Source organism: Aplidium turbinatum, chromosome 10 (genome assembly GCF_918807975.1).
Source record: "Aplidium turbinatum chromosome 10, kaAplTurb1.1, whole genome shotgun sequence".
In the NCBI taxonomy this organism is placed as follows: Eukaryota; Metazoa; Chordata; class Ascidiacea; order Aplousobranchia; family Polyclinidae; genus Aplidium; species Aplidium turbinatum.
In genome coordinates, this window is record NC_137481.1 from 3,545,805 (window position 1) to 3,555,099 (window position 9,295).

Below are 9,295 nucleotides of genomic sequence, written 5' to 3' on the forward strand. Positions count from 1 at the left end.
CTTTAAACTTTCAAAGTGGCTATTTTTACCCACTTTTTGCCATGGTTACAATCAGGTGTTGCCAGAGTTAGGCTTAAAGTTAGGAAGGGGTAAGGTAAGGGTTAGAGTTAGGAATAAGGTTAGGGTTTTGATCTTTGCCCATGACTAAAAATTTTTTCCAAAATACAAGTTTTTGTTTTCAACAGCTACGGTATAAACTTTTCCTCAAATTAAAGCAGAATTCCTTATCTGGCAACGCTATTGAGGCTATAGTTAAACTACATAGTGTAACTATAGCCACAGCCTTAAACTTTTCTCAAATTAGGGCCGAATTCCTTATCTGGCAACACCATTGAGGCTATATTTACACTATATACCGTAATGTAATATTCTTAACTCTAACCCCGGGACTACAGACTCTAACCCTTACCTTAACCCTTTCTAACTTTAATCCTAACTCCGGCAACACCTGATTGTAACCATGGCATTTAGTGTGGAAAAAGAGCCATAGTGTAACTTGCCATAAATAAATAAATACCATAGCATGTCAATGTGTTCAGTGGCGCACACTTAACTTCTTAAGGACCACTTTTTTTCTTTTGCAAACAGAACTAGAATATACTAGACTTGTTTGATTTAACTAAAATGTAAAATCGCTGAACCGAACTCCGCATCCATTCCACTACAAAACTTTTGTAAAGATGAAACTTTAAATCGCATTCCATTTTCTGAAAGTGGGGCAAACCGGCAAACCCCTGGCTCCTAGAGATGCAGCGAACCCAAAATTTTTATCCGCACACCGCACCGCAACTGACTCATCTATCCGCGCACCGCACCGCACACCGCAATTTATCTGGAACTTTGACACTGCACCGCACCGCACACCGCAAATTACAAAATTAAAAAAAAATATTTTAACGAGTTATTGTTTAGAAAGTCAATTGTAGGAAAAAGCATCCATGGCATATAACTGGTAACCTAGTACCAATACAGTTGTGCACTAATTGGCCAGGCTAACCAGATCATATTCTCTTATCAGCAATGCATCTAAGTTCTAAGACATAATTCAAACTAAGACAAATAGAATGTTCCTGGATCCAGTATCAGGACTTTTGAACACTTTTTGTAAGCAATAATGCAATTATAATGCCAGTGGCTATTCTTCTTCGTCGTATGAGCTGTTCTTCGGGACTATATGTTTGGGCATGATGTCATCAGCCACTCTACAGTCTCGTCATCCAGGGTCTTCAGTCCAAGCGTTCCATGTGGTGGTTGATGGATTGGGCAGTCATGGACGACATGATCTACTGTCTGGTCTGTGGCGCCACACTCGCATCCCGGTGAGGGAGCCAGGCCCCATCTGCACATGTCTGAACGAAAGCGACCGACGCCGGTTCGTAGGCGGTTAAGCCGGACCCACGCAAGTCTTGCGAGGGACATTCCCGGAGGGTGGGGATCGACGTCGGGTAGGAAATCATGGAGTCGGGAGGTGTTGTTTTGCCACTCCATGTTCCATGTGTAGTTCGTCCAGTGTGCCGCACTTATTCCAAGATCTTCAACGTTGTTCAGAAGCTGTTGTGCGGCGGGCACAAATGGGCGTCTTGATTTCAGTCGCTGCTGTCCTCCAGGTAGGCGCTGGAGTGCACTGTGGAGGAGGTGGTCGGGGTCCAGTGCGCGACGAGCAAGGGAAATCATGGCTCCTTTACGGCGAAGCTCAGCAGGTTGGATGCCTGCAAGGATGGGAAGGCAATCCGTTGGAGTGGGACGCAGGCATCCAGTCACAGTGCGTAGTGCGTCATTGATGGCGGTGTCAATGTGGCGGGTGTGAGAGCTGCGGCACCACACTGGTGCGCAGTACTCAGCGGTAGAATGGACGAGGGCCAAGGTAGCTGTGTGAAGGGTTTTCGCATCAGCTCCCCAGCCGGAACCCGCCAGCCGCCTCAAAAGTGCAACGCGCGCCGATAGTTTTTTGCGCAGTGACTCCAGGTGTCGTCGGTACGTGAGTGACCTGTCCAGGGTTACGCCGAGGTAGGTGGGTTCGGCGCAGTAGGGGAGGTGTTCGTCATCGGTGGTAATGTTGATCTCACGTTTTGCTTCCTTGTTGTTTAGATGGAAGGCCGCCGACACTGTCTTTGCCTTGCTGAGCTGTAGCTTCCATTTCTGGAGATATGTTGATATAGTTGACATGTCCTGGCTTAGGTTCCTCTCCATTGACTGCCAGTCTCCGGCTGGATGCAGGAGAGCCAGATCGTCTGCGTAAGCATACTTCCTGGAGATGGTGTCAGGCAGGTCATAGATGTAAGTGTTAAAGAGGAGGGGGGCCAGGACAGAGCCCTGTGGGACGCCGTTCCTGAGTCGACGTAGTCTACTTCGTCGGCCGCTACCGGTGGAAAGAGTAAAGCTGCGGTTTTGCACAAGTTCCATAATCATATGGACCATGTGCCTGTCAGGAAGGAGACGAAGTAGTTTGCAGGTAAGGCCGCTGTGCCATACAGTGTCGTAGGCAGCCGTGAGATCGACAAACACGGCGCCAGCCTTCTTTTTTGCCGAGAAGCTGTCCTCGATGTCTTGGGTCATCAGAGTGACCTGGTCTACAGTTGATCTACCGTGGCGAAAGCCGGCTTGTTCCCGAGGGAGCTGAGGATCTATAATCGGTTCGACACGGGCGTAGATAAGTCTTTCGAGTATCTTGAAGGGGATACAGAGCAGAGAGATGGGACGGTAGCTCTTCGGATCCCCTGGGGGCTTCTTCGGCTTTGGGACTGCAACCACTAGGGCTCTTCTCCAGATTCTTGGGATGCGCAGGTGACGCAAGCAGCAGGAAAGGAAGTCTTTTAACCAGGACCTCATAGAGGGGGCAGCTTGGAGTATTAGTTCCGGGCATAGGTGGTCAAGGCCCGGGGATTTGCCTGGCTTTAGGTGCTGGAGGGCGGAGGCAAATTCTTCTGGGGTAAACTCACCAGAGATGTTGCCCTCGACAGGTGTTGGGACCTTCCAGAGGTCCGTCATTTCCTTGAGAACGGACTTGTCTGATTCGCGGTCTCTCGTTCTGTGCACTCCATTTTTCACAAGTTGTGAGGCGATGGCATTTGCTGAAATGGGGCATTGGCGACGAGAGGCACGTGATCTGCCAGTGAGGTTGTTGAGTGTACTCCATGCTGTGCGGCTGGAGTGCGTGAAGTCGATTGAGTCTATGGCTTCTGTCCAGCGCTTCTTCCTCTTTGAATCCAATCTTGCCAGCAGGGCTGTTGCTGAGTTGGTGGTGGCGGTGCCCTGGGGGGAACGGAGGAAGTCGCGGTAGAGCCTGTCGCACTCCACATCCCAGCAAGGTATGTAGTTTTTCTTCTTCTTCTTCTTCTTCTTCTTCTTCTTCTCCAGTGGCTATATGAACTACACACACAAGAGTAAAACTTATAGCCTGAACTCACTGGGCTAACTGATATAGTAAATAATGCGGTAGTTGCGCTAGGCCTATAGCCTGGTAACTGAGCTTATCAGCTAGGCTACTAACCAAAAACATTCGTACAGCTTCCCTGACAAGCAAGCCCTAAAACCCTGTCAACTGCAAGCCATTTGCAATTTGCATTTGCATAGCTTTCCATCTTAGGGTTTCCGAAGGGAAATATAACTGATCCGTGTTTCCAATTTAAATTTGAAGTTTCATAGCTGATTCTTGAAAAGTTGAAAGTTTACGTTTACGAAAGTTTAATTTCTTGAAAGTTTACGTTTACGAAAAATTAATTTCTTGAAAGTTTACGCGGCAAGCGGCGCGGCGCGGCTTTGTCATTTCAACCTTCCACGCGGCGCGGCGCGGCACGCGGCGAAAAAGTCAAAAGCGGCCGCGTACGCGGCGCGGCGCGGCGCGGCTTGCATCACTACTGGCTCCACTCAATGCAGAGTTGCCAGACCTCAAGAAAATTTCCAGCTAAAAACAAATTTTAAACCAGCCCGAAACGAGCTAAATTTTTTGCAACAAGCCAAAAAGAGGAGCCAAAGCACATAGGTAATTTACGCACACTTAAAATGACCAAAACGCTTCCAAAACAGGATTCATTCGTATGATTATTCAGTTCTGGCACATTATGGTATTTTTGGTGATAAAAAAAAATTTGTTTTTGCCTTCAAATCTCGCATTATCCAACGCAACCACAATACATGGCTTTTGTATTTGTAGATCTTTCTGAAATAAAACGTTTTTCAACAATTTTTATTTTTGTGTTACCATTAATTAAAAAACCTAAAAAAAAACTTTTTTGAATTGAATGATTCTGATTGATCAAAACTTTTCAATCAATCAATCAATCAATGTTTTATTTGTCAGTAACAGGAACATAGGTACATGTTTGAAATATGCAATATACACAGTACAAAAGTTACACAGGTTCCCATACCGACAGGGAGACAACGAGACGACCATACGGTCTACTAGTCAATTGCCACCCTACGGAAATTACGATTTTGCCATTTAAAATAAGCTTACAAGAGAAAAATAATAATTGAAACGTTCTTTTGATGAAGTCATTGGCTGGCAAAGCCGCATCCAAGGTCTATTGTTTTGCGTGCAAACACAAGGAACAAATCGCGTAGGCTACCGAAACAGCGAACAATTTTGTGCTAAGGGGGTTTTTACGCCGTTAAAATGGTGGCTTCTTGTATTGCTCCCGGTTGTACTAACCGGGGAATCGTCAAAGGGGTAGGCTATCCTTTCATCGTTTACCTCTGAATAATGACGACAAGCTGAAGAAATGGATCTCGGCGATGAAACTCAAAAACCCACCTGTAAACAAGCACTGCAGTGTGTGCAGCAATCATTTTCTGGCCAGCGATTACCAACGTGATCTACAGGCAGAGCTACAAGGCACCAAGTCCAGACACCTGCTCATCCCTGTACGTAGCCTAGCTGTTTCTTCAGTCTTTGATATTTCAAAATATGTGAAAGCCACTGTCAATGCAGTAGGCGTACCCACAAAACTCGATCGACTTAGGTAGCCTACAGGTCTGTGAGTACGATCGGGCGTTTGTATCGAATAGCAAAGCGAGAAAACAACAAGACTTTGAAACAGGTCAGTAGGACAGTAAAACATTGGCAGGTTAGCAGAGGCGTAGTAACCGCCCTCCGAACCCTACGATCGGAAGGGGCCCCGCAAGGAATGAGGGCCCCTCCACCGAATTTTTTTGGAAGACTATCGAAATACAGAATATAGGCTAACCACGTGGTCACAAACGCACGCGAAATTGCAGAGCTTAGTGGTAGCTATTGAGCAGGTGTTTTCAAAAAAACGGTACGACGTAGGAAGAGAATGTTTAGTTACAAATGTGCTGATGATTCAAGTCGGCTGAAGAAAAATTCAAATCGCAGTTTTTTCTTGTTCTCACTAATCAAGCCATGTCTTCTGTTTCTCTGCGCTTTGACCAACTCGTGGAGTGGTAGGCCTACAAGTTGTTTGAATTTCTATACAACGCTAGCAGCTTTGGGTTGGTTTTGAATCTTTATCCTCGGACTGACAAAGCCTTGATAGGTTATTCCTGGTAGTTTCGCATACTTGTTGTAGAGGCTCTTGACGCAGGGCCGGTTACCGAGATTGGAGGAGTGAAGTTTTCCGATTGTTGAAGCGTTGTTGCCAGGAAATTATTCCACTCACTAGTTGCCGCTGAATGGAGAGCAGTCCTGAAATTCGTTGCTCAAGCGCACACCCCGAGAGTCGAACTTGCGCCGCGTGGTCTTGAGAGGTCACGTAACCATTGAGCTAATGGGGCGAACAATGGAACTGGACAATCACTGCAAAAAAATTAAAAGAAAAATGGGAGACATTGATGCCAACGAACTAATAATGGAATTGAATCGTTTTATGTATGTCACCGAGAAAGAGAGAGGACTTGTCACGGCAAGCATTTTTTTAACATACAAAAACAGCCTTTGGGAGATATATCCGAATTTTTGCATTTGCACCAGAATTTTTCTGATCGACCACACCAGTTACTGTCGCCAGTGCTGAAAGGACCATCAGCAGAATGAAACTGATCAAGAATATCCTGCACTTAACCGTGGCAGATGACAGGCTTTCTGCTCTTGCAATTACCATCGAAAACAAGATTGCCAAATCCCTGGGCTATGACCCATTACAATTTGCGCAAAACAAGGCTCGAAAGAAGCGCTTTGCGTAATTATGGAATGTATGTCCACATTGTCACTGTAGACCTCCATGTATATGCTCTCCATGTATGCTGTCCATGTATCTGCTCTCCATGTATACACAGTGGTGGGCGCAGCTAAAGTAAAAGTTAGCTTTCAACAAAGAAATCAGCAGATTTCCAATAAATTTGCTTTCGCTTAGATGCGAAGGCTTTTATTATGTCTGACAGTAGAGCTTTTTCATGTGGTAGCTGTATAGCAGAGGTTCCCAACCTTTTTTACACCGTGGCCCCCTTTGAAAATTTTGAAAAATCAAAGGCCCTCCTATTTTTTTCAACCTTTTGAAAAATTTAAGAAACGTCATTTTAATTAAGAAACTTGTTTATACAGTAACCAGTAGTTAGAATGATAAAATGATATAAATACAACACACAATAAATTAATTAGTTAGGCTATTACATAATGCAGTTAATGTGATAGTTGAGCTTGTTTTTGCTCTGACAATGTCTTAATTGCTGGTTTGGAGGTGGAAAGAGCAAGCCGCATGTACGGTAATTATTATTATTTTTGAAACAACAGGGAATTAAAGACCATTTCATGAAGATTGGGGCAAAATGGACTAGTATTTTTATTAAATTTTAATTTATTTCTTTGTTATACTTTAGGGAACGTTCAAATATTACGTAACGCCTTTTTTCCGAATTTTTGACCCCCCCCCCTCCCCCATGTAACGCCAACGTAACGCTTTTTTCAATCCCCCCCTCCCCCATGTAACGCTTTTTTACTACGAACTCAGCACAAAAAACTACCATTCCGTACTCGAAAGCGTTACGTAACGTTTTGCTTGAACCCCCTCCCCCCCGATGTGACGCTAACGTAACGCTTTGCATAAACCCCCCCCCCCCCCCTTCCCCCTCGAAGGCGTTACGTAATATTTGAACGTTCCGTTATAGGTAGTGTAGGCCTGCCATATTTTCATCACCTAAAAAGAGGACACGTTTCGCCAGCGAGTAAAATACCTAGAAGGTTACGTACGAAGAATTTTTTACATCCTCTTAGATAATTATAAACCTATGCAGCAAAGGTTACAGCAAAAAAAACAGACACAAAAAAACAGACAAATTTGTTTTTTGTAAGCTGATGTGTTAAATTCGTGATTGTTGAAGTCTTGTTGCCGGGGAATTATTGTGATGTGATAATGTAATAAAAATGTGACAAATCAAGCAGTGTCTGCAGGTAGCCATTCCTTAACTTTTTTCAGAAAAACAAGGATCAGCTTTAACGAAATCATAAAATTACTTGCATGAAATATAATTGAAGTTGTATACAGCTGTTAATGAGATGCTAAAGACAGACTCAACTAAAAGGCTGTTTCCTTCCTTGTAGCCTACTATTGTAGCTGCATCATAGATTAAATTCATTCTACATTTGCACCTACATAAGTTGTAAGTCCTCCCCGATAGCTCAATTGGTTAGCGCGTCACTTCTGGAACGAAGAAGCTTCAAGATCAAGCGGCGCTGGTTCGACTCTCGGGTTGTGCGCTTGAGCAACGCACGTTAAGGACTGCTCTCCATCCAGCGGCATCTAATGAATGGAATAATTCCCCGGCAACAAGACTTCAACAATCGGAAACTTCACTCTGTCAATCTCGGTGACCGGGCCGCAATTTTTTTTTTCCACGACATTTCTGTCTCATTGATTCTAGTCACTCTAAAAGTAAGATTTTCCGAAAGTGTTTTGAGAGATTGGTTGATTCAGATTGCGAAATAAGTATTTGCCAATGAAATTCTGCAATGGTAATAAAATATAAGCTTTCCCTAACCCTACTTTTTTTGAAAAGCTCTTGTGCACCGCAAAAATTAATTTAAAGAAAAAAAAAGTTTGACTTCGACGGCGTCGAACCCTCGTTCTCATGATCACTAGGCAGAGGATGAAACCACTCAACCAATCGCGCCAACGCGAAACCGTTGCATTCCACACGGTTTTAATACAAATTTTTACCAAAATATGTAGCCTAAATGAGACAGAAATATCGTGGGAAGAAAAATTTCGCGACCGGGCCTGCGTCAGTGATTCAAAGCCTCTACAAGTATGCGAAACTGCCAGGATTAAGCTCTGCAAGAAGCTTTCCCAGTCCCAGGATAAAGATTCAATCAATCAAGTATCCATGCCAGGATTTATTTTGCAATAGGCCATCTGTAGTTGGATATTGTTTTCAACTTGCTTCAGTTGACAAATTAGCCAAACTATTAAGTTGGTAATCAGCAACGTCTACAAGCGCTGAATCAATATGAAATAGATCTGTGTAAAACAATAATTTATTGTAAAAGTGGGAGGACCTTAATATGTAAACATGTCAAACTCTTTTGCAAGTTTTTGCGTTTTTTAGTGTTTTATTTGTGATTTACTCTTTTTTTTCTCAATTTTTTTTAGTTTGTCTCAATTTTTCTTTTTTATAAATTGTTGATCAGATCTCAAATGAGGAAATTCCCTCACAAGTAGATTTGCAGCTCCGCTCACACTCATCGCTGACCGACTTTTGGCTACTTACGACAATCGCAAAGCAATGTAGTGTTTCAATGAACGTGTCTAGGATTGTTTAGAACAGCAGATCAAATAACTTAGTAGGTCTACGCCAATCAGTGCCGGTCTTTGGGGTGTGCGAACCGTGCGATCGCACAGGGCCCGCAAATTAGGGGGCCCGCGATTTACTCAGAAAATGCAGTAATTTTTGTCATGTCTAATGGAAAAAATTCAATTCGATTCCCAAGCAAGTAGCTACCGGTATCCTTGAAGTCAGTTGCGGCTTTAGGGTGAGGCAAGTGCTGAAATTGTCGCGTCGGGCCACCTTTACATGCTTTTAGGCCCCCATGACATTTCACCATGTGCCAAATAGTTAACATGGCAGTGTGACAACAGAATTTCGTTTTGTGATAATTGCATTTAAATAGAATACATGTTAGTTTCTATACAATAACCATTGTTATTATGCCATATATATATATGATGTGTAGTTTTAAAACTAATCATTTAAAGGGCCCGGATTTTTAAAACGCCATGTATCAAATCACTTAATATTCTATGAATTCAGGAAACTTCACTCTTGTGAAAATTTAAATGCATGTTACTTCCAGTATTAAACTATCATTATTATGCCCTATGCATGTAATTTTTAAAATCTA